This window comes from Schistocerca serialis, chromosome 8 (genome assembly GCF_023864345.2).
Source record: "Schistocerca serialis cubense isolate TAMUIC-IGC-003099 chromosome 8, iqSchSeri2.2, whole genome shotgun sequence".
In the NCBI taxonomy this organism is placed as follows: domain Eukaryota; kingdom Metazoa; phylum Arthropoda; class Insecta; order Orthoptera; family Acrididae; genus Schistocerca; species Schistocerca serialis.
In genome coordinates, this window is record NC_064645.1 from 335,446,713 (window position 1) to 335,461,363 (window position 14,651).

The following is a 14,651-nucleotide window of genomic DNA, read 5'->3' on the forward strand; positions in this document are numbered from 1 at the left end:
TGAGCTCTAGATTCTTTCTTGAATCTAAACAGCTCTTCCCTCCTCATGCTGCTTCTGGAGCACCACCATTTTACAAGTTGGCTAAGTCAGTCTTGGCAGTGGCACATGGATGCAACTCTTTAGCAGTCGACGACAGTGGTACACACTGCCACTTTTCTTCAGCCTGACTGGTCTCTTGCAACAAATAAATATGCATTTTCTTCTGACATTGGAAATGCAGCAGCAGCAGCAGCAGCAGTAGTAGTAGCTTTATTCATCTGTATATCTCTTTTTACAAGGATATAGGACATGTCATAGCATTTACAAATTTAGATCAATTTAAAATAAGCTAATTCACATAAACATATATTTATGGACATCTAGTTAGAGACAATAATTAGGCTTAATCCTGGTATACAATACTTTTTTTTACAAATAACTTATTAAATAATATAATGCCACATTGTTAACTCATATCTCACTATCAGTCACCACACACACTATACACATATTGTTTCACGAGTCAAATTCTGTATAACCTGTCATAAAAACTAATGGATGTGCTTTAGTTTTTAGAATCACGTAATCAAAAATCTCTTTAGAATGGAATTACAATTTTCTGATGTGGATTTTGAGCTTTAGTGTTAGATTTGTGCTTAACAGTTCTGATAACCTGCAAGTACAGCATACCTAGAACATTATTGCGATGTACATGATACTTGTGTAGCTGACAGGCATTCTCCTGGACTGATGCCCCACCTGCATTAAAAATATAAGGAAAGGATTAGAAATATTTCTACTTCAGAATCAGTATCTTTTCATTTATTTTAAGCCTGAATATCTTTTACTGTGTAACCACGAAGACATTGGGCTGATGACAAAATGTTAACTACATTTTCACATATTACATTTGAAAATGACAGATGTTGAATAATTGCAGCAGTAAGCTAACATCCATTGTAAATCAGCTAAATAAAGTGACGTATACAAGAACATTCAGCACATATTGTGCCAAAAGTCAGTGTATTTTAATACAGCATAGATCAGGGTTACTTTGGTCCAATTTTTGCCTGTCTTTACACATGGTAAGAAAAGAAGGAAATAGTGGCAGGGAGAAAATTTCAAACATATGTTCCTAACATTGGCAAAGACTTGTGCCATCAATTAAAAGAATATATTTAAACAATACATCTGTTGCCACAGAAAAAAAGGGTCTGTTACCCACACTGAAAGCAACTTTGACTAAACAGGAGCACGAGGAAAAACTGTAACACTAAACTTTGAAGGCAAAAACAGGAAATATTCAACTTCTTCATAAAGTGATGCAGTAAATACACGAGTGTACTTTAGTTCAATGACATTCATTTTGAATTACACAATTTTTAACTATTTGAAAAGAGAACACATTATTTGCTAAGAATACGGTATAGTATCTGTATTACAGAAATAGCTGACACTCTGGTACAGTTTTTTTCCACCAATGCATAGACATGTTAAACATACTAATAAAGCTGTATTTTACACAACTGACATTTGCTCACCCTATTAAAAAATACTGACAGAAAGTAAAATTACATTCTCCTAATCCCCAGGCAGAAGTTTTTGGAATGTAACAGCTCTTACAATATTTACAATCAACATTTGGTATAGTGCTGGCAATATCCCAAGAAGATACTTTGTTAACTCGCTTCCATCAGGATCATTTTTTCCACACTGAGGATGACTGCTGCCTTGATTACTCTTAGTTAAGGTCAGTAACTTTCACCTGGGAAAAAATTAAAGGCTTTTTCACACTAGTGGGTCAAAGTTACCTGGAAATGGTGTAAGTAACCCCAGTTTAAAATACTAGAATGGAGAATACACTTTGAAATATGTAAGAGTTCAAGCATATTTCTTTGTAGCTCTATAGAAAATGACGAAGATTCTACCTTAAACAGGAGGCAAGCTTAATAAGTAATTATAAGCACTGCCGATGTCTGTACACACCAAACGTCTAGGTTCCCCCTCCACGTCTCCATATGACGTGAATTGTGTGTGGGAGAGGATGAGGTCAACAATTAATGCAATATTTTCAGACTACATTACAATACAGATAAAACCTGTGAACAGAGTAACATATTAATTTGCTTACCAGTTGTCTCATTTGGAAATATCTGCAAGCTTGTGGAACCAATGTCAGTTCTATTCACAAAGCCTCCATTTAAATCCAAATGAGGATGTCAAGGGCTTCTTAAAACATGTAGAGGCCTATTATACCCAGTCTTATCAGATATGAAAACACAAATTAGAACTACTTACTATGCTCTTCGCATATTTTGTAATGCACAAATTGTTTAATGTGCAGTGCTCAACTTTTCCTTCATTTTATGTTATTTACCTCACAATTGACTGCAACTCAGTGAGTTGCACACAATTTAGCCTGTATTTAATTAATATAATTCCAAGCATATGATATGCATTCGGCTTATGCACAAGGCACCACACACCACCTATTTGTAAATGAATACATAATTGTTTAATTATGAACAAAAATGGGGTTTTAGAATATTACAACATTTATTTTGTGACAACTGATGTGCTATCATATGACGACTTATTTTGAAACAGTTTTATGTTTCTTAACTGTTGAATGTGTCAACAACCAATGGCGTGCTTACTTCAGGCGTATATGAACAGGGATTCATATCCTGCAAAAATTGACAGCTTTCAATTGAGATTGTAGAAAACAAGACAGGAGCGAGCAAATGTGTTACTTCTCCAGTTACTTCACACTCCCTCAAATATTACACATAGCTGCTAGAGATGGTTGCACAAGCCAGAATTATGTATGCAATAGTTACTGTTCCTCGTAAATCTAGAAAAGAAAATGACAACAGCTTCCAGTTTGAATACAAACCAGAAGTATAGTTTTACTCCAGCAATATCAAACGCATTATGGTCATACATAGTGTATCGCTCATTATTAGCACCACATCACAAAAATGGGATTTTCATATAAATAATAACTGCTACAAAAGAGAAGCGAACAACTTTGCTACTGTAATGAATTAATCACTCTAAAGTACAATTACGACAGAAAGCTAGGCAGTAAATAAACACACCTCGGTATTATCGGCAAAAACAATCTCCGTTACGCCTGTGCTGTCGCAGGTTGTAGGAGACTCTTAAAACACCAAGAAAATAATGGCATGTAATTACTATTTCACAAAGCTGTAGGCCTATGGCTGTCAAAATTGTTATTATATTTGCTAACTACTACGAATTCATCACCTATCATTCAGATACTTTGGAGGGAATATTATCTTGCCCCTTTAAACGTTGCGTCAGAATCAAAATGACTTTGGCTGTGGATAATTTAATCCAATTGCATGTAATGGCATACACAACTTGGAACTTGCGCCCCACAAATGGACCACAGCCACACTGCAGCTTTGCTGCCTTAATATGGCATATTATTTTTTCGTCTCTCTCTTTAGTGAATCAGTTCTGTCGAAGTTGTTCGCTCGGTCTGTGCAACAATGTGGATTATATGCATCACATATTTAGTCACATCCTTTCTTCTGAAATTTGGAAAGATCTTTTATTGGTCAAACAACAAATACCCATTCCTTTAACCAATTTAAAGACTGATATTTTAATACACACAATACAAGGTTAGGTAAATGTTTTGCACTGACCTTTTCACTGCATCCCTTTTCTTGTTCTCTATAATGTTTTCCCAATCTTGTATAATGTCCACAAGTTTTTTAAATAGTTTTGCGTCCTTGATCGTTTCTCGCCCAAGCTGATAAAACTTCTTTAGCAGACGACGATAACTCGACACGACGAGATATAAATAAACTGAATCACACACGCGCAAATACCCACCATGCACTTCAGTTGCCGCCAACTTAACTAGACGGGATCGCTATTCCATGAACAACTAACTGCGGAATAAAACCGCATGCTACAATGCGCACTCAAAGTTATACCTGTGGTTAGCTTATTCCACCTCGGATTTAGTCAACGATTGTACAACTGCCCCTAAGTCTACAAACCCCACACAGGCTCCCTTCCAAAATTATTTTATGCAATTATTTGCTATTACTTCGCGTTCACTTAAATATTTACTTTTCATTTTCGGATATTTTAACTTCATGTCAGTGCGTTCAACGCTGCACTTATACAATTTGCAATTTCGTTCATGACATCTTCAACAGTTTGTTTAGTGTTTACTAATATACACTACTGCCAACATGTGCACATTAAAATTTACGTTTTCGGTACTGGTACCTTTCGACAAAACGACATTTATTTACTTTTACAGCATTATTTTCTACAGGACATAGCTATGCATCTCATTGTTTATGCTCTGGCTCTACTGTACGTTCCTTTTTCTTTCGCTCTGCAACTTGGTTACCAAAGTATGGACTCCGTCTCTTACGCAAAACGCTGTTTTTTCTTGTTACCCAACCATGTTTCGGTACTTCTGTGCAATCATCAGTGGTTTTTTTTACTTACAAACTGTGAAAAGTTAACATATTTTAGGTTGTAAGTGATCTAACAGAAAGACGCATAAAGAAATTTTTGTTCGCTTTTATTCTTATCTTGATTTTATATTATATGGTTTTGCAGGACCATCTGCATGGTATCATGCATTGATAGCTTGCCATCTGCAAACCAAACGACGTCAATGTCAATTTTATCTGCGTGTCAACACTTCCCTTGATTTTTAAAACAAGATTTTTATGTGCCAAAAAATTTTGCAAATCTGTTTGTTATTGCTCATGTTTCGCTGAGACAGATTCTTCTTGTTTCACGTTCTGAGAGCGCTGCACACACATATTAAATGCACTTTGTATGATTTTGGATTAACAAATGCCTTTCCATTTCGCAAAACGCTAAGTAAACGTAGTTGTTGTGTTTCCGAACCCCGTCAGCGTTCATTTGTTCCCGAGTGAGTTGGGCGCAGAATTTTAATTTTGTTTGCTTGCATCTCTCTCTCTCTCTCTCTCTCTCTCTCTCTCTCTCTCTGTGTGTGTGTGTGTGTGTGTGTGTGTGTGTGTGTGTGTGTGTGTGTGTGTGGCTGGATTACAGTATTTTTAAATCTGTTGCTATTGTAGCTAGGTGGAGGTTAAGGGATGTTAGGCGTGCTGTTACTTTTTTGGGCACTGTTCTATGTGTCTAGGTGTGTACTGTTACTTTTTTGGGCACTGTTCTGTGTGTCTAGGTGTGTGTATATGGTTCATCAATCAGGCATATTCCGAACATGAAGGACTGCCAAAGAGATCACCAATCAGTGGCCTCCTTCATTCACGAACAATTTTGAGAGCAAGATCTTCACACAAATAAAACAAAACAAAAATACAGTTATTTACTGGTATCACTATGTCAGTGACATAATATCCCTGATTGATTAACAATCCACACACACACACACACACACACACACACACAAACAAACAAACACACACGCACCTTACACAACACATCTACACATTTACATTTTCGTGATTACTCTGCTATTCACAATAAAGCGCCTGGCAGAGAGTTAAATGAGCCACCTTCAAGCCATCTCTCTACCGTTCCACTCTCGAACTGCGCGCTGGAAAAACGAGCACTTAAATTTTTCTTTGCGGGCCCTGATTTCTTTCATCGTGATGATCATTTATCCGCATGTAGGTGGGTGCCAACAGAATGTTTTCGCAATCGGAGGAGAAAACTGGTGATTGAAATTTCATGAGAAGATACCGTTGCAACGAAAAACGACTTTGTTTTAATGATTGCCACTTCAATACACTTATCATTTCTATGGCACTATCTCCCCTACTTCGCGATGATACAAAACGAGCTGCCCTTCTTTGTACTTTTTCGATGTCATACGTCAGTCCCATCTGATGCGGATCCCACATCGTACAGCAATACTCCAGAATAGAGCGGACAAGCGTGGTGTAAGCAGTCTCTTAAGTAGTTCCGTTGCACCTTCTAAGTGTTCTGTCAATGAATCGCAGTCTTTCGTTGGTTCTACCCACAACATTATCTATGTGATCGTTCCAGTTTAGGGTATTTCTAATTGTAATCCTTAAGTATTTAGTTGAATTTACAGCCTTCTGATTAGTGTGACTTATCGCGTAATCGAAACTTGGCACATTTCTTTTAGTACTCATGTGAATAACTTCACACTTTTCTTTATTCAGGGTCAATTGCCACTTTTCGCCCCATACAGATATCTCATCTAAACCATTTTGCAATTCGGTTTGGTCATCTGATGACTTTACAAGACGGTAAATGACAGCATCATCTGCAAACAATCTAAGACGACTACTGAGATTGTCCCTATGTCGTTAATATAGATCAGGAACAGTAGAGGGCCTATAACACTTCCTTGGGGAACGCTGGATATTATTTCTGTTTTACTCGATGACTTTCCGTCAATCTAAGACGACTACTGAGATTGTCCCTATGTCGTTAATATAGATCAGGAACAGTAGAGGGCCTATAACACTTCCTTGGGGAACGCTTGATATTATTTCTGTTTTACTCGATGACTTTCCGTCTATTACTAGAACTGTGACCTTTCTGACAGGAAATCACGAATCCAGTCGTACAACTGAGGCGATATTCCATAGGCATGCAATTTGGTTAGAAGACACTTGTGAGGAACGGTGTCGAAAGCCTTCTGGAAATCTAAATATGAAATCAATTTGACATCCCCTGTCGATAGCACTTATTACTTCATGACTATGAAGCGCTAGTTGTGTTTCACAAGAACGATATTTTCTGAATCTGTGCTGACTACGAGTCAATAAATCGTTTTCTTCGAGGTTCTTCATAATGTTCAGAACCAGTATATGTTCCAAAACCCTACTTCAAATCGACGTTAGTGATATGGGCCTGTAATTCAGCGAATTACTCCTATTTTCCTTTTTGGGTATTGGTGTGTCTTCAGCAATTTTACAGTCATTAGGTATGGATCTTTCTGTGAGCGAGCGGTTGTGTATAATTGCTAAATATGGAGCTATTGTATCAGCATACTCTGAGAGGAACCTGACTGGTATACAATCTTGACCGGAGGCCTTGCATGTATTAAGTGATTGAAACTGCTTTGCTACACCGAGGAGATCTTACTTCTATGTTTCTCGTCTTGCCAGTTGTTCTTGATCGGAATTCAGGAATATTTACTTCGTCTTCTTTGGTGAAAAAGGTTCGGAAAACTGTATTTAATAACTCTGCTTTAGTGGCACTGTCATCATTGACTTCACCGTTGCTATCGCGCAGTGAAGGTACTGATTGCGTCTTGTCACTGGTGTGCTTTATGTATGACCCGAATCTTTTTTGGTTTTCTGCCAGATTCCGAGACAGTTTCTTTGTGGAAATTATTAAAAACATATCCAGTTAAAGCACGCGCTGTATTTCGAACTTATGCAAAACTTTGCCAATCTTGGGGATTTTGCGTTCTTTTAATTTGGCGTGCTTTTGTCGTTGCTTCTGCAACGTTTTGTGTATCATGGGGTATCAATACCATCACCTATTAATTTATGTGGTATATACTTTATCTCTCAACTGCCATCGATATTACTTCTTTGAAACCATTCTACATCTTTTCTACGCTTATATGATCACATCGGAAAGAGTGGAGGCTCTCTCTTAAAATGGCGCTAACGGCATTTTTATCAGCTTTTTTAAATAACGGTACTATGCGTTTAGTTTTGATGGCTGTGGCTGTTAACGGTATTCAGCCTAGCAGCAACTGCCTTGTGGTCGCTCATACCTCTATTCGTCATGATCTCCCTATTTCTCCAGGATTATTTGTTGCTAAAAGGTCAAGTATGCTTTCGCAACCATTTACGCTTCGTGTGAGCTGATGAACTAATTGTTCAAAATAATTTTCTGAGAAAACATTCAGTATAATTCCGGGTTTTATTCCTGCCGCCGGCTTTAAATGTATATTTTTTCCGGCATATCGAGCGTAGATTCAAGTCACCACCGACTATAACTGTATGTGTGGGGTACCTGTTGGAAATTAGACTCGAGTTTTCTTTGAAATGTTCAGCAACTATATCTTCTGAGTCGGGGGAATCGGTAAAACGATCCAATTAACAGTTTAGTCCGATTGTCAAGTATAACCTCTACCCGTACTATTTCGCAGGAACTATCAACTACAATTTCACTACAAGGTAAACTACTTCTGACAGCGCCACAACCAACTGTATTTAATCTATCCTTTCTAAAGACTGTTAGAATGTTTTAAAAAAATTCGGCTGTACTTATTTCCGGCTTCAGCCAGCTTTTCGTACCTGTAACTATTTGAGCTTCAGTACTTTCTATTAGGGCTTGGAGCCCTGGTTCTTTCCCACGGAAGGCAGTGCATGGTCTGTAACCTACTTCTATGCTGGTCATAAGGTTGGTAAGCAGTTCACGTGATAGGGCGTTCCATTCCTCCACTAGCAACATTGACAACTGCTGGACGTTCGTTGGTGCAAGTGGACACTGTGCTGCTCCTCCATGTGCGTCTTTTGAAGAGTATTCAGCCCCGACTTCATTGTGAAGGATGTCAGTGCGCGACCGCATCCAACTGGTCAAGTGGAAGAGCTGTTGGAACGGCAGGACATTCGGCGAGTAGACTGTCCTGCGCGTTGTTCCGACTTAAATTGCATTAAACACGTGTAGGATGCGTTGGGGAGACGTATTGCAGCACGTCCACGTGCATCAACGACCTCCAGCAGACATCAGCCACGCTGCTGGAGGAATGGAAAGCCCTGTCACAACAACTCCTTAGCAGCTTCATGGTGAACATGGGAGCACGTCGCAGGGCATACGATAACACCCATGTCACGTCCAGGCCATTTTAGTGGCAACGGACCATTATCAATCGCGGTGACTTCGCGTAATTTATTGTCTTTGAATATAAGAGTCACTTCTGTTTGTCTCTTCTTTTAGTTGCTTTCTGTACTATACTGTAGCAATTCTTTCTATGTATGGTCCAAGTGACACATCATGCGAAAGTTACTTTCGTCCACACCAGTGTCAATGTACATTTCGTACAGGAAACACTTATCTACAGCCAGACGATTCGGCAAGCATAATTGCAGTAAATTATACACACTAACCTACCTCGTTAATCCGTCCGTTTGTTAGTGAAAACCGGATCAAAATCCCTACAGTAATTTTTGAGATTAGCCTTCAAATACAGATAGAAAAATACAGCTGGTGCATTAAATTATAATACGGGTACAAGAAGAGGATATGTGTAAATGTTTCGTTTCCAGTAATTATAATTTCTTGTGGCTTAATGGCCTGGTGCAAATATCGGACGCCACTGCAGTGACTTACAAGTCCCTAAAGCCCTTTCTACACGATGAACGAAATTGTTCAAGAAAGATTATAGTCTACTGAAGCGCTCCAAGCGTACTAGGCGTAAACTATAAACTCTTACAAGATCTCGTAGCAGCGTGTTTAAATATAAGCGTAAACACAGTCTACCGCTACTAGCTAGTATAACAGAGCCAGAGCTGTGATTTCACATTAGCACATCATTAATTATTTGTGAAATATACACACATCGAAAAACGTTTTGCATCACCTCGATTCCGAGAGTTCCGGAACGTGTACAGAAAATTAGAATAAAGATTAACATAAACATCATTTCCGTCATTTTTATTGCTCATGAAAACTACACATTGCATGTTGTATCACCATCCAGTGAGACCTTCAGAGGTGGTAGTCCAGATTGCTGTACACACCGGTACCTCTAATACCCAGTAGCACGTCCTCTTGCATTGATTCATGCCTGTATTCGTCGTGACATACTATGCAAAACTTCATCAACGGAGTGTTGGTCCAGACTGTCCCACTCCTCAACGGCGAATCGGCGTAGATCCCTCAGACTGGTTGGTGGATCACGTCGTTCATAAACAACTCTTTTCAACATATCCCAGGCATATTCGATAGGGTTCATGTCTGGAGAACATGCTGGTCACCCTAGTCGAGCGATGTCGTTATCCTGAAGGAAGTCATTACAAGATGTGCACGATGGGGGCGCGAATTGTCGTCCATGAAGACGAATGCCTCGCCAATATTCTGCCGATGTGGTTGCACTATCGGTCGGACGATGGCACTCACGCATCGTACGGCCATTACTGCGCCTTCCGTAACCACTAGCGGCGTACGTTGGCCCCAGATAATGCCACCCCAAAACAGCAGGCAATCTCCACGTTGCTGCACCCGCTGGACAGTGTGTCTACAGCGTTCAGCCTGACCGCATTGCCTCCAAACACGTCTCCGACGATTGTCTGGTTGAAGGCATATGCGACACTCATCGATGAAGAGAACGTGATGCCAATCCTGAGCGGTCCATGCGGTATGTTGTTGAGCCCATCTGTAACGCGCTGCATGGTCTCGTGGTTGCAAAGATGGACCTCGCCTTGGACATCGGGAGTGATGTTGCGCATCATGCAGGCTATTGCGCACAGTTTAACATCATGCCCTGAGGCTGCACCGAAAGCATTATTCAATATGGTGGCGTTGCTGTCAGGGATCCTCCGAGCCATAAACCGTAGGTAGCGGTCATCCACTGCAGTAGTAGCCCTTGGGCGGCCTAAGCGAGGCATGTCATCGACAGTTCCTGTCTATCTGTGTCTCCTCCATGTCCGAACAACATCGCTTTGGTTCACCCCGAGACGGCTGGATACTTCCCTTGTTGAGAGTCCTTTCTGGCACAAAGTAACAATGCGGACGCGATCGAACCGCGATATTGACCCTCTATGCGTGGTTAAACTCCAGACAACACGAACTGTGAACTTCCTTCCTGGTGGAATGACTGGAACTGATCCGCAGCCGGACCCCTTCCGTCTAATAGGCGCCGCTCATGCGTCGTTGTTTACGTCTTTGGACGGGTTTAGTACATCTCTGAACAGTCAAAGGGACAATATCCACAGTCAACGTCTACCTTCAAGAGTTCTGGGTACCGGGGTGATGCAAAACTTTTCTTGATGTGTGCACAAAGATTTAAAAACTTCCGTTAAAATATTTACGAAAAATGCACTATACTCATTTCGTCAGAGAGTTCCTTGTGATAACAAAACGACCATACACAGAAAGAAAACTCATCATTCGGTATGTGCACCAGAAAGCAATACGGCAGACTCAGCACTCAGATGAGACGTGACCACAGCAAAAGACTACTAGCTCAAGCATGCGCAGTGAGGCCACTAGTACCGAATTTAGAACTGGCCTTATTCCTTTATCCCGAGAATTATCGCGCTTCGCTACTAACACGATCATAATAGTGAGCCCGTTCACACGATAGACGGCCGCCATTCACGCAACTGGTTGTCAATCAAAAATGGTTCAAATGGGTCTGAGCACTATGGGACTTAGGTCATCAGTCCCCTAGAACTTAGAACTACTCAAACCTAACCAACCTAAGGACATCACACACATCCATGTCCGTGGCAGGATTCGAACCTGCGACCGTAGCAATCGCGCGGTTCCAGACTGCAGCACATAGAACCGCTCGGTCACTTCGGCCTGCGGTTGTCAATCGATTACAAGTTCGTTCATCGTGTAAAACGGGAAAACGCTTCCCAGTTATCCAACCGTGGAAAAGAGATCTACAGTTGAATGTGGAATCCGAGTCACAGAATGTATATAGTGAATCTTCACATTACCGAGATCATGCTAGGCCCTGTCTTACAGAGATTCTGGTCGAGTTTCGCTGCTGTCTGGAGTTGCGGCGGTTGTTTTCTTCAATGCTTCTGTCACCAGATGCCGCCTCTTTTGTAGATGACCCACTCCTAGTTCCTATGACTTCCGCGAAATACCACTCCAAAAGCCAGCTAAACATGGAGCACATAACAATACATATATTACACACTTATCACTACTTAGCGGTAATAAATTATATACACAAATCGTCGTCGTGAATGAGTCTACCTATCAGTGAAAAACGTATCCGAATGCTTCCGTCGTGCTGAAGGTACATACGTTGTGTTACCGAACTAGTGTCCTATAATTAACCTGGTAGCACATTTAGAAGGAAATGCATTACGTCGATTATCAGGAACAACTAGACCGATGAGCTCGTCATCAACAATTACCGCACCACACGATCCCTGCGAAACGTCACTGAAAATTTGTTTCTACAGTAGCGAGCAGAGAGTTGCGTATGTTATTGATGCCGTTGAGAGTAAATGACTCATCAGTGAACAGAATACATGGAACATAGCGTTTATTGGCAATGAAGCACTGGCAGAATTTCTTTCGTTCGGCATCATCTCCTACATGCAGATGTTACACACTCTGCCAATGATATGGACGCAGACCCTGCTTACATAATGCACCCGTCACTCGTGTTTATGGAATACCAGGCTGAATGGCAGTTCTACGGTTGCTTTCTATCATTTCAAGAATGGTCTGAACTTGTTGGACGGGACGATCAGATACAACGTACACGCTGGGAAGCGTACCACTCTCGCGCACTGTGTCAACACCTTGCTAAATACCCTGCTATCCGGAACTCTGCCATTAGAAAATCGTTGCCGTATTCTTGAACAGCGACACTGGAATTCCCATTGCAAAAGACGCACACAAAGATTTTGTCACCGTATTCCGTAGCATTTTCACTACACTGACCCATACTGTTTTGACCGTATACGTTAACTGAGAAAGGGAAACCCCCAATTGCAACCCCTCAGATTTAATGGTAAGAAGGCCCAGTAGATAGCTCGCCAAAAATTGGACACAGATCAAATATGAGAACAGGAAGAAGGTGTACTGAACTACGAAAAAAAGCAAAATAGAAACAGTGAACGTTCCAAGCTTAACAAGTGCAACATCAAACAAAGCGAAACAGGAAGGGCGTCGTGGTTAAGTGGTCATGGTGTTGCACCGCAAAGTGGACGAACTAAGCTCAAAACTCCCTGGTGTCATTCATTTTTATTTTTTATCCAGCATTATGAACTGTCCGTTCGGTCTACATATACATCTACATCTAGAGGGATAACTTAAGTGCCTGGCAGTGGGTTCATCGAATCACCTTCACAATAATTCTCTATTTTCCCTATCTCGAACAGCACGCAGGAAAAAGGAACACCTATATCTTTCCGTGCGAGCTCTGATTTCTCTTACTTTATTACGACGATCGTTTCTCCCTATGTAAGTCGGCGTCAACAGAATATTTTTACATTCGGAGGAGACAGTTGGGGGCTGAAATTTCGTGAGAAGATTCCGCCGCAAGGAAAAACACCTTTGCTTTAGTGATGTCCACCCCACATCCTGTGTCATGTCAGTGACACTCACACCCCAATTTCATGATAATGCAAAACATGCTACTCTTATTTGAACTTTCTGGATGTACTCCGTTAATCCTATCTGGTAATGATCGCAGACTACGCAGCAGTACTCCAAAAGAGGACGGACATGCGTAGTGTAGACAGTCTCTTCAGTAGCTCTGCTACATTTTCCAAGTGCTCCGCCAATGAAACACAGTCTTTGGTTTGCCTTGCCCACAACATTTTCTGTGTGTTCTTTCCAATTTAAGTTGTTCGTAATTGTAATTCATATATATTTAGTTCAATATAAGGCCTTTAGATTTGACTGATTTATCCTGTAACCGAAGTTTAATGGATTCCGATTTGCACTCATGTGGATCACCTCACACTTCTCATTATTTAGGGTCAATTTCAGTTTTCGCACCATACAGATATATTTTCTAAATCTTCTTGCAAATTGTTTTGATCTTCTGATGACTTTACTAGACAGCATCATCTGCAAACAACCTAAGACAGCTGCTCGGATGATCTCCTAAATCATTTATGCAGATAAGGAACAGCAGAGGGCCTGTAACACTACCTTGGGGAACGCCAGAAATCGCTTTTGTTTTATTCAATGACTATCTGTCAATTACTACGAACTGTGACATCTCTGACAGGAAATCACAAATCCCGTCACATAACTGAGACAATATTCCATAAGCACTCAGTTTCACAAGTTGCTTGTACGGTACGGTGTCAAAAGAAATACAGAATCAATTTGAAATCCCTTGTCAATAGCACTCACCACTCTGTGTGTGTAAAAAGCTAGTTGTGTTATATAAGAACGATGTTTGAAATGTTTATTCTGTTTCCGTAGTCTCGGCAGCTGTCATACTATGCGTTGGTTATAGAATGTGAGTCATGTGGTAAGCATACACTGCCGGCGCAAGTAAATTTGACGAATACTGACAGCAGGCGAGATGCCACATAGACGTCTCACAGAAATAAAAACAATTACTAAACGGGTGTGAACTATGTTGCAACAAAGGAATTCAAGAGTCAAAACTTCCGAAATGGAACGCAACTTCAAAAACGTTAAAAACATACGTTTTGACAGAACACAGAGAAACTGTGTGACTGGGAAACTGTTGCGTTCAGTTGTTGCAGCTTATGTGACAAACGATTATGTTTTCATCATTTCCTTTGGAGTGATCACATTCACATTCATACAAGCACCTAAATCAGGCGAGGAGGCATATCTCACTCACTCACCGGGCGTACAAATTAGGTGCGTCGAATAGAGATTCCTGTCATACGACACACGTACCATCTCTAATGCACACCAGACGTATTTCCAGGCGGACGATTCGGTTCACGTCCCGCTGTATTGTCAAAGGTTTGAGCTTCCCATTCGAAAGCCACTTCCTTCCGGCTGCTAAT

At 40.7% G+C, this 14,651-nt stretch overlaps 1 long non-coding RNA gene across 1 annotated transcript; it reads right to left on the reverse strand.

The window, feature by feature from the left end:
• Positions 1-236: 236 nt before the first annotated feature.
• On the reverse strand, positions 237-4,167 carry LOC126416606 (uncharacterized). The gene is made up of 3 exons (XR_007575483.1): positions 3,657-4,167; positions 3,250-3,539; positions 237-738 (listed from the first exon to the last, which is right to left on the reverse strand). It is a non-coding gene; the product is annotated as an uncharacterized LOC126416606 (long non-coding RNA).
• Between the last annotated feature and the right edge of the window lie 10,484 nt (positions 4,168-14,651).